General features: G+C 42.3%; 1 protein-coding gene across 5 annotated transcripts in view; it reads left to right on the forward strand.

Annotated features, from left to right (window-relative positions):
• Positions 1-14,287: 14,287 nt before the first annotated feature.
• Positions 14,288-21,918, forward strand: part of NFKB1 (nuclear factor kappa B subunit 1) — a 214,741-nt gene continuing 207,110 nt past the window's right edge. For 4 of the 5 annotated variants that reach the window (XM_073601654.1, XM_073601638.1, XM_073601643.1 and 1 more), the window contains exon 1: positions 14,288-14,520. The gene's annotated coding sequence lies outside the window, so the exon portion shown is untranslated. The remainder of the gene's footprint in view (positions 14,521-21,918) is intronic. The other variant, XM_073601630.1, reaches the window with a different exon arrangement.

The raw sequence follows: 21,918 nt of genomic DNA on the forward strand, positions 1-21,918 counted from the left end.
GTGCCTACTACACCAGGCACCACTGCTGCTGTATACTGAACACAGGAGGTCAACCGGTTGATTTCAACCAGTGTGTACCCAGCTTTAATGGAAACTGTGCATTTTCTCAATGAATGCAAAGAGCTCTGATTGGATGAGGCAGAGATGGTGACATCACTGCCACCTCTCCACCTAGTTCAGAGAACACCTTTCATTCACTGAGAAAATGCAAAGTGTTCTCTGAATGGCGCCTGTGCCGAGTGAGCGCCTTTGAGTGAGCTACTATTGATCACTGTATCAGTAATGCCTACGGTAGTGATTTCCAGCTTCCACAGCGACCCCATAGGTAAGGCACATACATACTGCTGGACGGGAAAAAACTGGCATACCTAAACATCAAGAACAACCATTATTTTATTTTGTGAAGTTACTTTACATTTCATTTAAAGTGTTACTAAACCCACAACAGTAAAATCAGTCTGTTTATGCAGTAAAGCATGCTTGTTATACTCACTGTAAAACCAAAGGGGTTAATCCTCTGCATTGTGTAAAAAGGCGGTTAGTTCCTGTCTTCTCTGATCCACCCCTTCTTCCACAGTCCCAAATCCATCTCCTGATAGAACAGAGCCTTGAGGGCAAGCTGCACATGCTCAGTTTGGTGTATATTGCTAGAGATTATTTTTTTCTTGGGAGAGTGCATGTGATCAGCACAGGGCCAATCAGCACTGTCCATACAGAGGGTCAGGTGTCCTGCAGCCTCATAGGACAATCAGAGTAGAATGAAAACTCCTCCTACAAGCTTTAGCCAGACACTGATAGAAGCCATAAGATTGCTATATACTGTTGACGAGAAAAGGTATTTAGCAGTTTATATTTACTAAAATAATTGCATGTCCATGTTCTGTGTACTGTGGGAAACCAGATATAGTGAATGCAGGGTCCTGGGTTTAGTAACACATTAAAGTCTAGGTAAATCAAGGTAATGAAATTAAGCATTTTTGGGCATACATCATACACCGCATACCCTTAAGTGGCTGATACACTAAGGGCTTCTTCACATGTGAGGTTGGGGAGCTGTAAAACCCCATAGGTGAGACACACTTTTACTGCTCCCCAACCGCTACCCTCTTTAGCTCCATAGACAATGACTTGGAGTATATACATACCATGACCGCAATGCTTTGCATCACAGTTGTGGCAGGTTGTTATACCCCCTGTTGCTTTCAGTGGGCATAGTGCCTGCCATACACAAAACATTCAAGAGAATGGGGCTGCTCTGCAAGTACCCTACAGCTGCAGTTGCTATACAATGCCCCCTCACCACCTGTCAAATGCTCTCTGAAGAGTGATCCTAACACAGAATACTCTTCAGAAATCAAAGTTAGTGTGAATGAGGCCTAACACACAGTGATAAGATGTTAACATGAAAAATATATTTTTACATGTTAAAAAAAAGTTATAGCTCCCCTTTAACAAACTAGAATAAAATGTAATTATAAGTTATTTTAAAATGTAAAAGCACAGCAGAAGTATGACAAAAATGTGTGGAATTAAACCTAGGAATATATTGAAAGCCAGGAGATGGCAGCACTTCACAGATTACAGTTTACTAAACTGAAAAAACAATGATCAAGCTACTAAACTGAAAGCACAAAACACTTTGATGAACAATTGTGAATGGCGAGCTAACATAAAACGAAAATTGATTAGGAGATTTTTATTGCATCTATTGACACACCAAGGACGTAATAAGACGTAATAAGGTTTACATGACTGCTGTATCTCAAAGGGCTCATTCATTGAAGAACAGATACTTCTTAGGGTTCATGCCTACCATATCTATTGAGCTGCCCTGATCAACACAAGCTCAGAGCAAGGGCACATAGAAAATCATTTCACCATAATGCTGTATTGAGGGGCTGGGTATGTATAAAAATGAGGAATATCTGCATTTTTATGCTCCAGTGCATAGACTTCAATGAAGTATAATTTTGTGACATTAAGTTAAAAAAGAGTAAACAGTGTGATACAATGTAACAATAAATTGCAACACCCCTTCCTACCCCTATACAATATACACCAGCTGGCACACTATTTTGGTTGTGATCTGGTGGGAACGAGACCTTAAAGCGGAGTTCCAGCCACAAACATTCTTTTTAAAAAAAGTCAGCAGCTACAAACACTGTAGCTGCTGACTTTTAATAAGGACACTTACCAGTCCAGGGAGCCAGCGATGTCGGCCCCCCTAAGGCCGATCAGTCCATAGCCACTTACCGACCGCCGCACGACGATGTACGTCCAAACTTTGGCGGCCGATATCGTTGTTATGGCAGCAGCTAGCTGCCATAACCCCGGTATCCCCGTTGTCGTGCGGCGGACAGCTTTCTTATAAAAGTGATCACTTTTATCGGTGGCGGGAGAGGGGCCCTCCGCCGCTTACCGGAGCCGTCGGTAGCAGCGGAGGCGATCGCATCCATCTCCGTCCTGTGTCTGGAGACGAGTGAGGCTAAGATGGCGCCCACTCGTCTCCATGACACTGCTGGGCGGAAGCGACGTCAAAACGCCAATTCCGTCCACGGCTCTTAAAGGCACATTTTTTCAAATGTCATTTTTTTCAATGACTTTTTTTTTTTATTATTGCATTTTAGTGTAAATATGAGATCTGAGGTCTTTTTGATCCCAGATCTCATATTTAAGAGGTCCTGCCATGCTTTTTTCTATTACAAGGGATGTTTACATTACTTGTAATAGGAATAAAAGTGACACCATTTTTTTTTTTTTTAAAACAGAGTAAAAATAAATAAAATATTGTAAAATAAATAATAAAAATGTAAAAAAAAATTTTTAAAACCCCCCGTCCCGACGAGCTCACGCGCAGAAGCGAACGCATACGCGAGTAGCGCCCGCATATGAAAACGGTGGTCAAACGACCGCCATTTTATTCTCTAGGGTGTTAGAAGAAAAACCATATATAATGTTTGGGGGTTCTAAGTAATTTTCTAGCAAAAAAACCTGTTTTAAACATGTAAACACCTAAAATCCAAAACGAGGCTGGTCCTTAAGTGGATAGGATTAGGTGCAGGCACCGCCATTCTAACTAAGGGAAACCGGGAGCAGAGCCTTGCGACTTCACTCCCGGTTTCCTACTGCGCATGCGCTTTGTGAATGGCTGGCTGTCTTCTGGGACACAAAGAGGTAAAATATTTTTTACTTTTTGCTATAATAAATATCCCCAAATTTTTTTTAAAAAACAAATTTATTCCTCAGCTTAGGCCAATATGTATACTTCTGCATATTTTTGGTAAAATATCGCAATAAGGGTATATTGATTGGTTTGCGCAAAATAGGGGCTATATTTATGGTATTTTTTTTTTTCTTTTTACTAGTAATGGCGGTGATCTGCGATTTTTATCTGGACTGCGACATTGTGGGCGACAGATCGGACACTTTTGAAACTTTTTTGTGACCATTGACATGTACACAGTGATCAGTGCTGTAAAAATGAACTGATTACTGTGTAAATGACACTGGCAGGGAAGGGGTTAACAGTAGGGGGCAATCAAGAGGTTACCTGTGTGTCCTAGGGAGGGATTCTAGCTGTGGGGGGATGGGACTGCCTGGGTCAGGACTCAGGAGACCGATCGTTGTTCATACTTAGTATGAACAACAGTTCAGTCTCCTCTCCCCTGACAGCATGGTCTGGTTACATTGACAGATCTACGTTCTGTCTCTGTGTGGAGCGATTGCAGGTGCCCAGCGAGTGCATCGGCTCCGGCGGCGCTTGCGCGCCCCCTAGTGGTCTAAAAGCGAGCCGACGTATAGCTATGACGGTTCGCCCAGGGAGCCAACCTGCCGCAGTATGACTGCAGCGGCTGGTCAGGAAGTGGTTAAAGTGAAATTACACAGCATCTGAGCACCACAAACCAAATACTTTAAAGGGGAGGTCCACCGATTTTATTTTTTTTTTTAAAGTCAGCAGCTACAAATACTGGAGCTTACCTGTCCAGGGCGCCCGCAATGTTGGCACCCGAAACCGATCTGTCCTTCGGCTGTCGGGGGCAGCCGCCGCCATCTTCGGTAAGGGAAACAGGAAGTGAAGCTTTGTGGCTTCACTTCCTGGTTCCCTAGTGCGCATGCGCGACTCGTGCTGCGCTATCCCACTGGTCCCTGCTGTCTTCTGGGACCTGTGTGTCTCCCAGAAGACAGCGAGGGGGGGGGGGGAGAAGGCGCCGGAAGTGGCGTAGATACTCGCGGGTGGCTCGGGTATCTATGCCCCGAAGTGGGAACAAAATACCTGTATCAGACGGGTATCTGCTCCCCCCTCCCCCCTGAAAGGTGCCAAATGTGACATTGGAGGGGGAGGGGGGGACTGGAAAAGCAGAAGTTCCATTTTTGTGTGGAACTCTGCTTTAAGGCTACACGGGAAAATGCAAAACGCAGCAAAAACCCAAACTGTGATTTTACCCTGATTTCCCACAGTCAAACTATCCTGAGTGTGATTCTTCCACATGCAGCAGCTCCTAAACTCTGCTAAAAGCCTTTGGGGGTTATTTACGAAAGGCAAATCCACTTTGCACTGAAAGTGCACCTGGAAGAGCAGTCGCTTTAAATCTGAGGGGTAGATCTGAAATGAGGGGAAGCTCTGCTGATTTTATCATCCAATCATGTGCAAGCTAAAATGCAGTTTTTTATTTTCCTTGTATATCCCCCTCAGATCTACAGCGACTTTGCAAAGTGGATTTTCCTTTAGTAAATAACCCCCTATGCGTACAATACTTTTTCTGCTTGTTAAAGGAGAAAAGTGTAAACAAAAAAAGCGTGTGTAGTAGGAAAAACAAAAGATGAAAGATAAAATGGTTAGATCAGGGTTTGATCTGAGGGCCAGTTCACACCAGATGCATTCCAGTGCGTTTTTCTGTATCAAAAACACATGGACAGCAGGTTACATGGTTTCCAATGGCATAGTTCACCACAGTGCGGTCAGTTCCAGGGTGTTCCAGTTCCAGAAAAAAAAGTAAAAGATCCTGCAATTTTTCCTGCACTGGACTGTGCTGGAATGCGGCAAAACGCATCAAAAATGCACCGGAATGCACTGGAACGCATAAAAAATGGACCAGACCCCAGTATACTGAAAAACAAAAAACAGGAAATAAAAAACAAAAAAGCATCTGGGATGCATCCGGAAACGCATCAAAAACGCACTGAAATGCATAACAAACGTGTTGTATATGCGCATGCAGAAATGCATCTAGAATGGATCTGGAGTGCATTTTTGTGGTGTGAACCAGCCCTAAGTCAGTGTTAGGCCCCTTTCAGACAGAGCGGAATCTTTCAAGAAGATCTGCCTGCTCAGCGGGGGGAGGGGGGGGGATCTCTCTGCAGAGCAGGCGGATGACAGGTCTGTGTCAACTCTGCTATGCAGAACGGATATGGACAAAGCCTGCTGTCCTCTATGGGGTGGTGGGATGGAAGCAGGCTGCCTGTCCATTTCCATCCGACTGTCATCCGATCCGCCAGATGGATAGGAAACGGATCTCGATCCATCAGTTTTTTTTTGCCGACCGTAACGAATGCTGGAGGTGTCAGTGGACACATATCCGTTGATATCCGCCGCTCCATAGAGAACAATGGGTGGTCTGATCAGATCTGCCTTAAAAACTGTCAGGCAGACCTGATTGGTCCGCTGATGTGAAAGGGGCTTTAAGATTAGAGTCAAGCTCAGAGTCAAAGTCAGGTCAAAGGTCAGGGTCAGTGTATTTTAAGTAGGCTAGGTTCAATTGGCATTAGCCAATGTATCCCATTGGGTAATAAATTTAAAAGAGCGAACAAAAATCCTGGATGGCTTAACTCCAATGTAAAAATGCATATAAAAACAAAGGAGAAGGCCTTCAAAAAATACAAGGTTGAGGGATCATCCTCAGCATTCAGACTTTATAAAGAATGCAATAAGAAATGTAAGGGTGCAATTAGGACGGCTAAGATAGAACATGAAAGACACATAGCGGAGGAGAGCAAAAAAAATCCCAAGAAATTCTTTAAGTATGTAAACAGTAAAAAAGGGAGGACTGACCATATTGGCCCCATAAAGAATGAGGAAGGACATCTGGTTACAAAGGATGGGGAGATGGCAAAGGTATTGAATTTATTCTTCTCCTCAGTCTTCACGAGTGAATCGGGGGGCTTCAGTAACCAAAACTGCAGTGTTTATCCTCATGACACATCACAGGAAGCACCTACATGGTTAACAGAGGACGGAATTAAAATTAGACTTGAGAAACTTAACATTAATAAATCACCGGGACCAGATGGCTTGCATCTGAGGGTACTTAGGGAACTCAGTCAGGTGATTGCCAGACCGTTGTTCCTAATTTTTACAGACAGTCTATTGACTGGAATGGTACCAGCTGATTGGAGAAAAGCCAATGTAGCACCAATATTTAAAAAGGGCCCAAAAAACATCCCTGGGAATTACAGACCAGTTAGCCTAACATCAATAGTATGTAAACTCTTATGTCCCGTACACACGGTCGGATTTTCCAACGGAAAATGTGTGATAGGACCTTGTTGTCGGAAATTCCGACCGTGTGTAGGCTCCATCACACATTTTCCATCGGATTTTCCGACCCACAAAGTTTGAGAGCAGGATATAAAATTTTCCGACAACAAAATCCATTGTCGGAAATTCCGATCGTATGTACACAAATCCGACGGACAAAGTGCCACGCATGCTCAGAATAAATAAAGGGATGAAAGCTATTGGCCACTGCCCCGTTTATAGTCCCGACATACGTGTTTTACGTCACCGCGTTTAGAACAATCGGATTTTCCGACAACTTTGTGTGACCGTGTGTATGCAAGACAAGTTTGAGCCAACATCCGTTGGAAAAAATCCTAGGATTTTGTTGTTGGAATGTCCGAACAAAGTCCGACCGTGTGTACGGGGCATTAGAGGGGATGATAAGGGACTATATACATGATTTTAGTAATAAGAATGATATCATTAGCAGTAATCAGCATGGATTCATGAAGAATCGTTCTTGCCAAACCAATCTATTAACCTTCTATGAGGAGGTGAGTTGCCATCTAGATAAAGGAAGGCCCGTAGACGTGGTGTATCTGGATTTTGCAAAAGCATTTGACACAGTTCCCCATAAACGTTTACTGTACAAAATAAGGTGCGTTGGCATGGACCATAGGGTGAGTACATGGATTGAAAACTGGCTACAAGGGCGTGTTCAGAGGGTAGTGATAAATGGGGAGTACTCAGAATGGTCAGGGGTGGGTAGTGGGGTTCCCCAGGGTTCTGTGCTGGGACCAATCCTATTTAATTTGTTCATAAACGACCTGGAGGATGGGATAAACAGTTCAATCTCTGTATTTGCAGACGATACTAAGCTAAGCAGGGCAATAACTTCTCCGCAGGATGTGGAAATCTTGCAAAAAGACCTGAACAAATTAATGGGGTGGGCGACTACATGGCAAATGAGGTTCAATGTAGAAAAATGTAAAATAATGCATTTGGGTGGCAAAAATATGAATGCAATCTATACACTGGGGGGAGAACCTCTGGGGGAATCTAGGATGGAAAAGGACCTGGGGGTCCTAGTAGATGATAGGCTCAGCAATGGCATGTAATGCCAAGCTGCTGCTAATAAAGCAAACAGAATATTGGCATGCATTAAAAGGGGGATCAACTCCAGGGATAAAACGATAATTCTGCCGCTCTACAAGACTCTGGTCCGGCCGCACCTGGAGTATGCTGTCCAGTTCTGGGCACCAGTCCTCAGGAGGGATGTACTGGAAATGGAGCGAGTACAAAGAAGGACAACAAAGCTAATAAAGGGTATGGAGGATCTTAGTTATGAGGAAAGGTTGCGAGCACTGAACTTATTCTCTCTGGAGAAGAGACGCTTGAGAGGGGATATGATTTCAATTTACAAATACTGTACTGGTGATCCCACAATAGGGATAAAACTTTTTCTCAGAAGAGAGTTTAATAAGACTTGTGGCCACTCATTACAATTAGAAGAAAAGAGGTTTAACCTTAAACTACGTAGAGGGTTTTTTACTGTAAGAGCGGCAAGGATGTGGAATTCCCTTCCACAGGCGGTGGTCTCAGCGGGGAGCATTGATAGCTTCAAGAAACTATTAGATAATCACCTGAATGACCGCAATATACAGGGATATGTAATGTAATACTGACACATAATCACACACATAGGTTGGACTTAATGGACTTGTGTCTTTTTTCAACCTCACCTACTATGTAAGTATAATTTACTTTGCAATTTCAGTGCAAATTTGTTGTGACTTGGTTCCGTTTTGGATGTGGTTCGCATATTCTATGAACCAAATCACACTGTTAATTGCACTAAAGTAGCACGGGACCCAAAATTGCGCCACATGAAGTCGCATTGATATAAACGGACACCATTGAAAATAATGTGATTTCCATTGTCATGTGATTCTGTGTGACTAAAGTCACATCTGAAATCACACTATTGTGAACAAGGCTTAAAAAAAACAACTTTTTTTTAAAATTAGCGTCAGTGTGTTTTAAGTAGGATGAAAAAAGGCGACATGGGCCCTACTTACGGGTACAAACAACAAATAACATACACATACACTATATTGCCGAAAGTATTGGGACGCCTGCCTTTACACGCACATGAACTTTAATGGCATCCCAGTCCTAGTCCCTATGGTTCAATATTGAGTTGGCCCACCCTTTGCAGCTATAACAGCTTAAACTCTTCTGGAAAGGCTGTCCAGAAGGTTTAGGAGTGTGTCTATGGGAATGTTTGACCATTCTTCCAGAAGTGCATATGTGAGATCAGGCACTGATGTGGACGAGAAGACCTGGCTCGCAGTCTCCTCTCTAATTCATCCCAAAGGTGTTCTATCAGATTGAGGTCAGGACTCTGTGCAGACCAGCCAAATTCCTCCACCCCAAACTCACTCATCCATGTATTTATGGACCTTGCTTTGTGCACTGGTGCGCAGTCATGTTGGAACAGGAAGGGGCCATCCCCAAACTGTTCCCACAAAGTTGGGAGCATGAAATTGTCCAAAATGTCTTGAACCAATGCCTGTGTAATCTTGAGGTCTATGGACCTCAAGTCGCATCAAAGTCAGACCAAAGTAGTGCAGGGACTACTTTGAAATCACCTGCGATTTGAAGTCACACAGATATGAATGGTACTTGGAAATCATGGGGTACGACTTGACATGCAACTTTGCAGTCACAAGTCGCAGGACAAGTCGCAAAGGTGTGTAAGGGGCCAAGCCTAACCCCTGAAAAAACAACCCCACACCATAATCCCCCCTCCACCCAATGATTTGGACCAGTGCACAAAACAAGGTCCATAAAGACATGGATGAGCGAGCTTGGGGTGGAGGAACTTGACTGGCCTGGGTCCTGATCTCAACCCAATAGAACACCTTTGGGATGAATTAGAGTGGAGACTGTGGGCCAGACCTTCTCATCCAACGTCCGTGCCTGACCTCACAAATGCACTTCTGGAGGAATGGTCATACATTCCCATAGACACACTCCTAGACTTTCCAGACAGTCTTCCCAGAAGAGTTGAAGCTGTTATAGCTGCAAAGGGTGGGCAAACTCAATAATGAACCATACGGACTAAGACTGGGATGCCAGTAAAGTTCATGTGCGTGTAAAGGCAGGTGTCCCAATACTTTTGACAATATAGTGTATGTGGTACCACTGCGAGCAGGAGAATTTATTTTAGGTTGTTGTTTGCAATTTTCCAGCTACATTAAAAATATATATTTATTTAATGTACACTTGCAAACCAACTCTTATGTCTTTTATGGCAATCTATGTTGGCTTTCATGGGTACATTACTAAGGCTGGGTTCACACGGAGCGGATCCGCTGGACTGACTCTGCTAGCTCAGCGGGGGATCGCTCTGATCTCTGCTGAGCAGGCGGATAACAGGTCCGTCTCCGCTCACTGTGCAGGGATGGACCTGTTAGAACCCCGCTGTTCTCTATGGGGAGATCGGATGAAAATGGACCGGCTGTCCGTTTTCATCCCATCCCATCCGATCTGCTGAATGAATGGTGAATGTATCACCATCCATCTGTTTTGATCGATCTTGTCGGATCGGATAGCAGGCGGGTGTCAGTGGACACATCTCCGCTAACATCCGCCTGCCCATAGAAGTCAATGGGTAGCCCGTTCGGATCCGCCTGAAAAATGGACAGGCGGATCCGAGTCGGCCGATAGTGTGAAAGGGGCCTTATAGACCGTACACACGATCCGAAAATCGGACAACAGATTGTCCATTTTTTTTTTGCATGCTAGTCGCATATCAAAAATGGAGAGGTCACTAAAGGTACAAAAATTCTCGTACAACAGAATAGAAAATCAGAAGTCATGTGTTATAGTGTATCTCTATTGTATTTTCTGATAACAACTGTACTGATTAAATGAAAATCCTACAATCTGGTATCATATGAGAAAAATGTTTGTGTGTGTCTGATCGGAAAATATCGGAAGAAACGTCGTAATCTTCTCTCGAAAGCTCTATACTAACAATCCGATTATCGTACAGTCGCTTAGAAAGCGGTATTTTTCGTCCGATTTTCGGATCGTGTGTTCGGGCCATGAGGGCATATACGGGCTTCACTATATAGTGCCTTGAAAAAGTATTCATACCCTTTGAAATTTTCCACATTTTGTCATGTTACAACCAAGAGCTTAAAGTGGAGTTCCACACAAAAATGGAACTTCCGCTTTACGGAACCCTCCCCCCCTCCGGTGTCACATTTGTCACCTTTCAGGGGGGAGGGGGGTGCAGATACCTGTCTAAGACAGGTATTTGCACCCACTTCCGGCATAGACTCCCATGGGAGTCTATGCCACTTCCCGTCCCCACCGCGCTGTCTGCTGGGAACACACAGCTCCCAGGAGAGAGCGGGGACCACTTGGGACGCGCAGCGCGACTCGCACATGCGCAGTAGGAAACCGGGAAGTGAAGCCGCAACGCTTCACTTCCTGATTCCCTCACCTAGGATGGCGGCGGCAGCTGCCGAGAACCGAGCGGGTTCTCGGCGTCCCCTGCCGACATCGCTGGACCCTGGGACAGGTAAGTGGCCATGTATTAAAAGTCAGCAGCTGCAGTATTTGTAGCTGCTGGCTTTTAATATTTTTTTTTTTTGGCGGTGTGGGTGAACCCCCGCTTTAAATGTATTTTATTGGGATTTTATGTGATAAACCAACACAAAGTGGCACATAATTGTGAAGTGGAAGGAAAATGATAAATAGTTTTCAATTTTTTTTACAAATAAATATGTGAAAAGTGTGGTGTGCATTTGTATTCAGCCCCCCTGAGTCAATACTTTGTAGAACCACCTTTCACTGCAACTAAAGCTGCAAGTTTTTTTAGGTATGTCTCTACCAGCTTTGTACATCTAGAAAGTGACATTGTTGCCCATTCTTCTTTGCAAAATAGCTTAAGCTCTGTCAGATTGTATGGAGAGCGTCTTTGAACAGCAATTTTCAAGTCTTGATACAGATTCTCAATTGGATTTAGGTCTGGACTTTGACTGGGTCATTCTAACACATGAATATGCTTTGATCTAAACCATTCCATTGTAGCTCTGGCTGTATGTTTAGGGTTGTTGTCCTGCTGGAAGGTGAACCTCCGCCCCAGTCTCAAGTCTTTTGCAGACTCCAACAGGTTTTCTTCTAATGCCGCGTACACACGGACGGAATTTCCATCAGAAAAAGTTCGATGGGAGCTTTTCATCGTATATTCCGACCGTGTGTATGCCCCATTGGACTTTTTCCGTCGAAAATTCAGACGGACTTAGATAGAGAACATGTTCTATATTTTTCCGACGGAACTAATCACTGTCGGAAAAAACGCTCGTCTGTATGCTGTTCCGAAGAGATTAGCAGAAGGAGCCCAAAGGGTGGCTGGTTGCACTGGCTACTGGCTATTGTACTTCCCTTTTCTAGTCCCATCGTACGTGTTGTACGTCACCGGGTTCTTGACGGTCGGACTTTGGTGTGACCGTGTGTATGCAAGACAGCTTGAGCGGAATTCTGTTGGAATTCTGTCAGCAAATTCCGACAGCAAAACCGCTCGTGTGTACGCGGCATAAGATTGCCCTGTATTTGGCTCCTTTCATCTTCCCAACTCTGACCAGCTTTCCTGTCCCTGCTGAAGAAAAGCATCATGGTGTGTTCAGGGTGTTAGTTTTCAGCCACACATAGCATTTTGCTTATAGGCCAAAAAAATTCAATTTTGGTCTCATCTGACCAGAGCACCTTCTTCCACAAGTTTGCTGTGTCCCCCACATGGCTTCAAATGGGACTTCTTATGGCTTTCTTTCAACAATGGCTTTCTTCTTGCCACTCTTCCATAAAGGCCAGATTTGTGGAGTGCACGACTAATAGTTGTCCTGTGGACAGATTCTCCCACCTGAGCTGTAGATCTCTGCAGCTCCTCCAGAGTTACCATGGACCTCTTGGCTGCTTCTCTGATGAATGCTCTCCTTGCCCAGCCTGTCAGTTTAGGTGGACGGCCAGGTCTTGATAGGTTTGCAGTTGTGCCAAACTCTTTCCATTTTCAGATGATGGATTGAACAGTGCTCTGTGAGATGTTCAAAGTGCGGGATATTTTTTTTATAACCTAACTCTGCTTTAAACTTCTCCACAACTTTATCCCTGCCCTGTCTGGTGTGTTCCTTGGACTTCATGATGCTGTTTGTTCACTAAGGTTCTCTAACAAATCTCTGAGGGCTTCACAGAACAGCTGTATTTATACTGAGAATAAATTAACCACAGGTGGACACGATTTACTAAATAGGTGACTTCTAAAGGCAATTGGTTCAACTAGATTTTAGTTAGGGGTATCAGAGTAAAGGGGGCTGAATACAAATGCACACCACACTTTTAGATATTTATTTGTAAAAAAAATTTTAAAACTATTTATCATTTTCATTCCACTTCACAATTATGCACCACTTTGTGTTGGTTTAACACATAAAATCCCAATAAAATACATTTACATTTTTGGTTGTAACGTGACAAAATGTGGGAAATATCAAGGGGTGTGAATACTTTTTCAAGGCACTGTACATTTCTATGTTGCTAACTGTGTTTTGTTCTTTTTTTCTTTTTTTTTTTTGTAAATGTCTATAAATTTTTATATTGAAAATTTCAATAAAAAAAATGTGTATATATATATATATATATATATATATATATATATATATATATATATATACATACATACATACATACATACATACACACACAGTATCTCACAAAAGTGAGTACACCCCTCACATTTTTGTAAATATTTTATTATATCTTTTGATGTGACAACACTGAAGAAATGATACTTTGCTACAATGTACTCACGTTTGTTGCCAGTGGTTCAGACATTAATGGTTGTGTGTTGAGTTATTTTGAGGGGACATCAAATTCACACTGTTATACAAGCTGTACACTCACTACTTTACATTGTAGGAAAGTGTCATTTCTTCAGTGTTGTCACATGAAAAGATATAATAAAATATTTACAAAAATGTGAGGGGTGTACTCACTTTTGTGAGATAATATATATATATATATATATATTTTTTTTTTTTTTTGTTTCTACTATTTTATGCCAGTTTGCCTTTGACAATGAAAATTAGGAGATATCCGTTACCATTTCCTACCAAAATGAATTTGTCCTGATATAAAACGTGGGGTAATCCACCTGGATACACAAAGTCGTTGCGACAACGTGTACAGTTTTACTAAACACAAGTCAAAGTTGCAAACTTCCACAAGAGGGTTCTGCGTAACATTTCTTGTTGCCTGCTTAAGGGTCGTTTTGTGAATTGTTGTATTTATATTTCTTAATTTTTTTTAAAAACTCAATGAAACACAATTTTCCACACACAAAAAAAAAAAAAATGCAAAATGGTGTTCAGGTGTTAGGATTTGTTTGTGAAGGGCTTAAAAGCGAGTAAAGTGCAATGTGTTACATTGTAATGTGAATAAGGGGCCAGACCTGGTGAATGAGGTGAGCAACTGAGGTGAGTGAGTGAGGTGAGTCACTGGGTGTTTGTTGTGACATGCGCAGTATATAATAGGATTGTTTATTATTTGGTGAGGGGACATTTCACAGAAGACTCTTTCTTGTGAACATCTCAGCATCACTCGGTGCCATCCAAAATCCCCATGACGTGCTGTGAGGCGCCCTGTGATTGGCCAGCCTCCTGCACTCACTGATATGGGAATTTCCAGTCAGGAAGTGAGAGAAGAGTTTAGTGGCCGCACACACCTCCAGCCTGGGAGGAGGAGGAGGAGGAGGAGGGAGGAGGACCTCGGTGCTGTGTAATGAGCTCACCCCAAAACCCGCCCAGAAGCCAGAGAAAACAAGGAAACTGAAAGAGGAACAGGCGACACCGGGGCTCAACTCAGCCTGCACCGGTCACAATGGAGCCTTAGAGGAAGAAGGGAGAGGAGTGGGACCATCAGCGCTATCACCGCCCGGGGGGGACACACTGCTACAGGTGAGAGAGGGCGCCACACACTGGCCGGACCTTTATTAGCGACTTTTATTATAGAAACTTGTCAAGACTATACTCCATGGTTACATTACACGAGTCAGCTGTACAATAAGACTTCATACACAGAGCACATGTGACAGCCCTGACACACACACACTACACAGGAAATGGAAGGACCAGGGGATGAACTACCCACAGTCAGCTCACACTCTGTCCAATAACATTGGGGTTAGATCTCGCACTCTGTCCAATCACATCGGGGTTAGATCTCGCACTCTGTCCAATCACATTGGGGTTAGATCTCACACTCTGTCCAATCACATCGGGGTTAGATCTCGCACTCTGTCCAGTCACATTGGGGTTAGATCTCGCACTCTGTCCAATCACATCGGGGTTAGATCTCGCACTCTGTCCAATCACATCGGGGTTAGATCTCGCACTCTGTCCAGTCACATTGGGGTTAGATCTCGCACTCTGTCCAATCACATCGGGGTTAGATCTCGCACTCTGTCCAATCACATTGGGGTTAGATCTCGCACTCTGTCCAATCACATTGGGGTTAGATCTCGCACTCTGTCCAATCACATCGGGGTTAGATCTCGCACTCTGTCCAGTCACATTGAGGTTAGATCTCGCACTCTGTCCAGTCACATTGAGGTTAGATCTCGCACTCTGTCCAATCACATTGAGGTTAGATCTCGCACTCTGTCCAGTCACATTGGGGTTAGATCTCGCACTCTGTCCAATCACATTGGGGTTAGATCTCGCACTCTGTCCAATCACATTGGGGTTAGATCTCGCACTCTGTCCAGTCACATTGGGGTTAGATCTCGCACTCTGTCCAGTCACATTGGGGTTAGATCTCGCACTCTGTCCAGTCACATTGGGGTTAGATCTCGCACTCTGTCCAGTCACATTGGGGTTAGATCTCGCACTCTGTCCAGTCACATTGGGGCTAGATCTCGCACTCTGTCCAATCAGATTGTACTGCCTCTTCTGTAGTGGCCATATCTACTTCTATAAATCATCAATTCTTTCCCCATGGGGAATAATCCATGTATAGTCGAAAACCCCATATGCTGCATGCTGAGAAGTGTATTTCAATGGATAATTGTAGGAGGCAATCGTAAGTCCTCAATCGTACCTTCCATTAGGAATAATTAATGCCTTTTACGAACTGTTTATTTCGGTAGCAATATGAAAAAGGTCAAGTGTAGACAGAACCAATAGGCTGTATCTAAAGTGGGGTATGCCACTGTAAGAAAATCAGGCGAACGAATGTCCGATTTTCCTCGTTTTCACAGCAAGTCGGAACCAAGGAAGGAAATAATGTATGAAAATTCCAGGGTGGATTTGATTTAAATCATCATCATCATCATTATTATTATTATTATTATTATTATTATTATTCCCTCCCTTCTAGATTGTAAGCTCTAAAGAGCAGGGCCCTCTGATTCCTCCTGTATTGAATTGTATTGTAAGTGTACTGTCTGCCCTCATGTTGGAAAGCAAACTGTTGGCGCTATATAAATCCTGTATAATAATAATTATACAGGATTTATACAGCGCCAACAGATTGCGCAGAGCTTTACTAAATAAAGGCAGACATTACAGTTACAATACAATTTGGTACAAGAGGAATCAGAGTGCCTTGCTCGCTAGAGCTTACAATCTAAATCACTGGTAAAAAGGCTTGATTTAAATCATCTCGATTTGAATCCTAATTTTTAAAGAGCAACTGTCAACTCTGTCCCCCAGCGGGCTCCTCCTCTGACCCGCTGTTGACTCACTGACAGTCCCATTCACTTTAATGGGATGGCTGGTGAGGCGGCAGTGACACAACAAGGTGAGGGACACGGCGGCATCAGGTGAGTGGATGCCCGCTAACAGGCGCTGCCATGATGGAAATGAAATGACAGGTGCTCTTTAAATGTAAGGACTTCTTCTTGCTGGTAGTTAGAATCTTTAATATTTGCTAACAAAATGAAGGTTTCCTATTTAGAATAATAAGCTGTCAGGTTATTAAAATAGCGATGTCAGAACCGATTCAGTCATACAGTTTGTAGTGTACATAGATTTGCAAAACAATGGGATAAAGGAAGAGTTAATTCATGGTTAATGTGAAATTGTATGGATACTTCAATGCAGTGCATGCTATTTTAGCTTGCAGAGCTTGGATTCATTGAATGAGTTTACCAAAAATGTAAATATTGCAGAATATACAGCCTCATGCTACATAACTAAGCTCCATTTCATGCTGGACAAACTAAATTATTAATGTATCTTAAATAGAAAACTGTCTTTAGTTTTTACTCCAAAAGCATCTTATTAAAATAAATTTGATAAACATCAAAAAAATCAGATTTTCATTTTTAATTTAAAAAAAAAAACTTGATTTTTTTTTATCCACCTGGAAAATTCTCATTTATGAGAGGCTTTTTTTTTTTTTTTTTTTTTTTTTTATTGTTTCTGATCACGCGCAGTCTTTCGTATCTGATTTTTCTCTTCTGAAAATTGTAAGAAAATGATACACATTAAACAGTTCATTCTGTTACCATAAGAGAAAAATGTTGTGGTTTGTCCCTTTGGAAATTTTGCTTGAAAGTTCGGAATCAGCTGACGAAAGTTGTGTACACGCTATCAGAATATCGTACAATCGTTTTTTGGACGAAAATGTTTGCCCGATTTTTCTTATAGTGTGTACGAGCCCTAAGAGTCACCACCAAGAACATATTTGTTTCTACATATGACTGCATATGTCATACAAAAAGGTAATACAGGAAGAGAATTTCAATCGTTATATGGAAGATACAATCATAAGTCATCAATCGAATTGTATCTCCCAATAAGTATAACCAAGTTTAATCGCCGAAAGTATATTTCAGTCAATAATTGGAAGATACCATCATAAGTCATCGATCGTATCTCCCAATAAGGCTGATCAATCTATAGTCGCTAACCCAGTCAATCGCTGTGCTTCATGTTGGGAGGTGGATTTCAATTGATAATTGGAAGATACGATCATAAGTCATTAACCATATCCCCCAATAGGAATAATGAATCTATAGTCGATAACCCTATCTACTGATATGCTGCATGCTGGGAAATAGATTCCAATCCACAATTGGAAGATACGATAATAAGTCATCAATCATGTCTCCCAACTGGAATAATCAAGCTATAATCGCTGGGAGCGTATTTCAATCGATAATTGGAAGATACGATCATAAGTCATCAATTGTATCCCCCAATAGGAGTAATCCATCTATAGCCGATAACCCAATCGACCGATTTGCCACATGCAGGGAAGATTTCAATCAATAATTAGAAGATACAATCATCAATTATATCTCCCGATAGGAAAAATCTTTTTATAATCAACAAACCAATGGACAGATATGCTGCATGTTGGGAAGTGTATTTCAGCCGATAATAGGAAGATACGATCATAAGTCATTAATCAATGTATAACCCAGTGCATCTAGACACAATCTAATGTGCAGTCTATATAGGAATATCCAAATTTCTATATAGAGAATATGAATATGTGCATAAAAATAATCTAAACGTGAAGTATTGTGCCAAATATGTAAACATTATAGCAGTGCATATACCCTATTTAAAGAACCAGATATGTGTAAGGCATAAATGATCAATGTATAACCCAATACATCTAGACATAATCTTATGTGCAAATACAAAAACGTACGGTAATATAATAATGGTAATAATAGAATAACCGATCTATAGTAGATAAGCCAATTGATCAATATGCCACATGCTGGGAAGTGGATTTGAATCGATAATTGGAAGATTCGATCACAAGTCATCATAAGTCATCAATCGGATCTCCCAATAGGAATATTCCAGTCTAATAATACAATACATTATCTAGTCTATCGATATGCTACATGCTGGGAAGTGAATTTAATTTGATAGTTGGAGGATATGATTGTAACTTATGAACTCTATCTTCTGATGGGAAAAATCAATCAATAGTTGACAACACAGTTGACTGACAGGCCGCACGCTGGGAAGTGTATTTCAATCGATAATTAGAAGATAAGATCATAAGTCATCAATTGTATCTCTCATTAGAAGTTGTCAATCTATAGTGAACAACCCAGGCAATCGATATGCCATATGCTAGGAAGTGGATTGCAATCAATAGTTGGAAGATACGGTTGTAAGCTATCCTATCTTCTGATAGACATAATCAATCAATAGTTGACAACACAATCGACCAATATACCGCACACTGGGAAGCGTATTTCAGTCCATAATTGGAAGACACAAACATAACTCAGTGATCCTATCACCTTTTGTGACAGCACAGATATAATTCATACACTGGACAATCTGATTGTACGGTTTCTCATGTTTAATAAATAATCAGTTTCTTTTCCGGTCCATCTCTCCTGATAGGACCAATCAATAGTCAGCAACACAATCAATGGATATGCCACACGCTTGGATGTGTATTTCAGTCAATAGTTGGAAGATACAATCATAACTCATCGATTAAATCTTATGATAGGAACAAACTGTAGTCGACAACACAATCGATCTAGATGCTGAACGCTGAAAAGTGTATTTCAAACGAAGTAGATTGCAATCGATAGTTGGGAGATACAAATCATTAGTCATTGATCGTATCTTCCAATGGGAATAATCGTTCGATAGCCAACAACACGATTGATATGTCACACTCAAAGGGATTGCAATTGATCATTGCAAAATACGATTGTAAGTTATCGATCTTATCTCTGTTTTCATCAGATATTCTCAAAATATGATCGGATTCCTGTCGAAATCATCTCAGTGCTGCTGATCAATGCCAAACGCTCGATCATTTTTTTGCCCTGGCTGATCTAGAGAGTGTAAATCAATCGGAAAGGGAAGTTGTGCCTATGTGATCAGTTTCTGATTTAATCCTTTTGTTTAATTCACACATCAAACAGATCATAAAATCAAAGTGTGTATGGCCACTATTAGAATGATCAAAACTATATAATACAGTATGAGGACAGTCCTAAACAACCTAGTCAGCTGGCATCAAATCAGGCAGACCTATGAACTACGACCGCCATACACTTTACAATCCCACTCCTATCTCTGTAAAGTCAACTGTAGGTCTACCAAAACAATGTCATATAAAAACCTATTAAACGATTTAACCAATTGGTATTCAGTGAGGCAGGCCCTTGCACTACATAGTTGTTGCAATGGCTACAACCAGATTGTAATGTGAGTGGTGAGCTAGGAGATTGTACATTGAGGTTGTATTGTGTATGGTAAATTTTAAGGAGATTGTACAACCAGATAGTATAATGTATGGCAGTACATGTATCAATTTGTGATCAATGTAAGTACCAGTGCCGCAAAAAGCTATTCATTAAGGCAGCAGCTTCAGGTGGGGGGTTTATTACCATGATTGTGGATTGTTTTTTAACCCTTTCACCCCCTCTCCTTTACTGTACATTACAGAACCATCCTGTGTCTGATGACATGTTTATTAACCCCTTCACCTCCCTTATCCTGTCACCTTCACCAATACAGGGACCTTTCCTCTTCTGGTCTCCCTTTACAGAATTAGAGAATGTTTCAATGTGTTTGAAAAGAATTTTAACTCCCGTTTTACTCACAGAGACAAGAATTATATCGGGGCACCGTGCTGCCTCCTGGGATTGCCGAGCCACATTCCAAAGGCAGCGATTTACACAGGGGCCACAAAATCTGCCCAGGCACAGACATGGCAGCGCCCTGCCAAATGTTTGGGAAATGGCAGCAATCTGCAGCCTGTCTGCCGTGTCATGCGCACAGATGCTGGGAGTCCCTGCAAGGTCCCGGATCCCAGAACCCAACAGCATCTGTACACGTGTGGGATTCCCCCGTGTGTGTGCAGACATGACCCAGGTTTTTGCCAGGTCCTAGACACTTGGCAGAGGCCTGCGGCACATCTACACACATGTGGGATTTTTAAAGATGGTGGCACGGAAGGCAGGGGGCAAACATTACAGGGGTGAAGTTCTTCTTTAACCTCCATCCTCCTCCTCCCTCTGTGTATGACCTATACTATAAAGACTCTACTGCACCATTACCAAACTCCATGATTGCATTTTATGTAATATCATTTATACCAGAAATTTGGGAAACAGTTATTTTTTTCTTTTTTATATCAGGGGTCTGCAAACTGCAGCCCATGGGCCAGATGTGGCCCTTTGATGGCCTTTTATCCGGCCCTTCAGACACTATTCCTTTCACTGATAAAAGGCACTATTGCTTTCACTGACATCGACATGGGGGTTACTATTCCTCCCACTGACACCAGACATGGGGCTACTATTCCTCCCACTGACACCAGACATGGGGGGTTACTATTCCTCCCACTGACGCCAGACATGGGGGTTACTATTCCTCCCACTGACACCAGACATGGGGGTTACTATTCCTCCCACTGACGCCAGACATGGGGGTTACTATTCCTCCCACTGACACCAGACATGGGGGTTACTATTCCTCCCACTGACGCCAGACATGGGGGTTACTATTCCTCCCACTGACACCAGACATGGGGGTTACTATTCCTCCCACTGACACCAGACATGGGGGCTACTATTCCTCCCACTGACACCAGACATGGGGGTTACTATTCCTCCCACTGACACCAGACATGGGGGCTACTATTCCTCCCACTGACACCAGACATGGGGCTACTATTCCTCCCACTGACACCAGACATGGGGGTTACTATTCCTCCCACTGACGCCAGACATGGGGGTTACTGTTCCTCCCACTGAAGCCATTGATGGGTCAATTGACCACCAAGCCTATGGCATTGTTTTTTCCCACCGATCCATTCTTTACTCCCACTGGCCACAGTCTGGCCCCCTAAATTCTGCTTTATATAGTTGAAAAAACAGTGGTCACCTCATTGTGCTCCATTGAGATTTGTGTTTTTTTTTTTTTTTTTTTTCTCATTTACCCATCTTTGTGAATTAATGATCCAGCTGTGGTGTGGCCCAAAATTCAAATATGTAAGGAACCAGCTGGAAGAAGGACCCCCAGATTCTGTATATACAAGGGGTGGTGGTTTGAGGGTGAGGGGACTCTCTAAATATGGTGGCACATTGCAAGTCAATAAAACATTGTTTATGGAAAGGAAAACACTGCAAGTAAGCATTTAAAATGCTTGATTTGTCTGTGCTTTTACCTGCATTTTTTTAAATTGATGTCAAGGTCTCTTTTAGGATTTTCAAACTTCTATTTTTTTTGTAAAACTCTGCAAATAAAATATTTAGTCATTGACAAAAGTAGATTTGCATAATAAAAGTTGCAACAATTTGTAACTTGATTTTGGTACATATGACATTTAAATGATGAAACAGAACAATGATTAGC

This window comes from Aquarana catesbeiana, linkage group LG01, assembly GCF_042186555.1.
Source record: "Aquarana catesbeiana isolate 2022-GZ linkage group LG01, ASM4218655v1, whole genome shotgun sequence".
Lineage (NCBI taxonomy): Eukaryota > Metazoa > Chordata > Amphibia > Anura > Ranidae > Aquarana > Aquarana catesbeiana.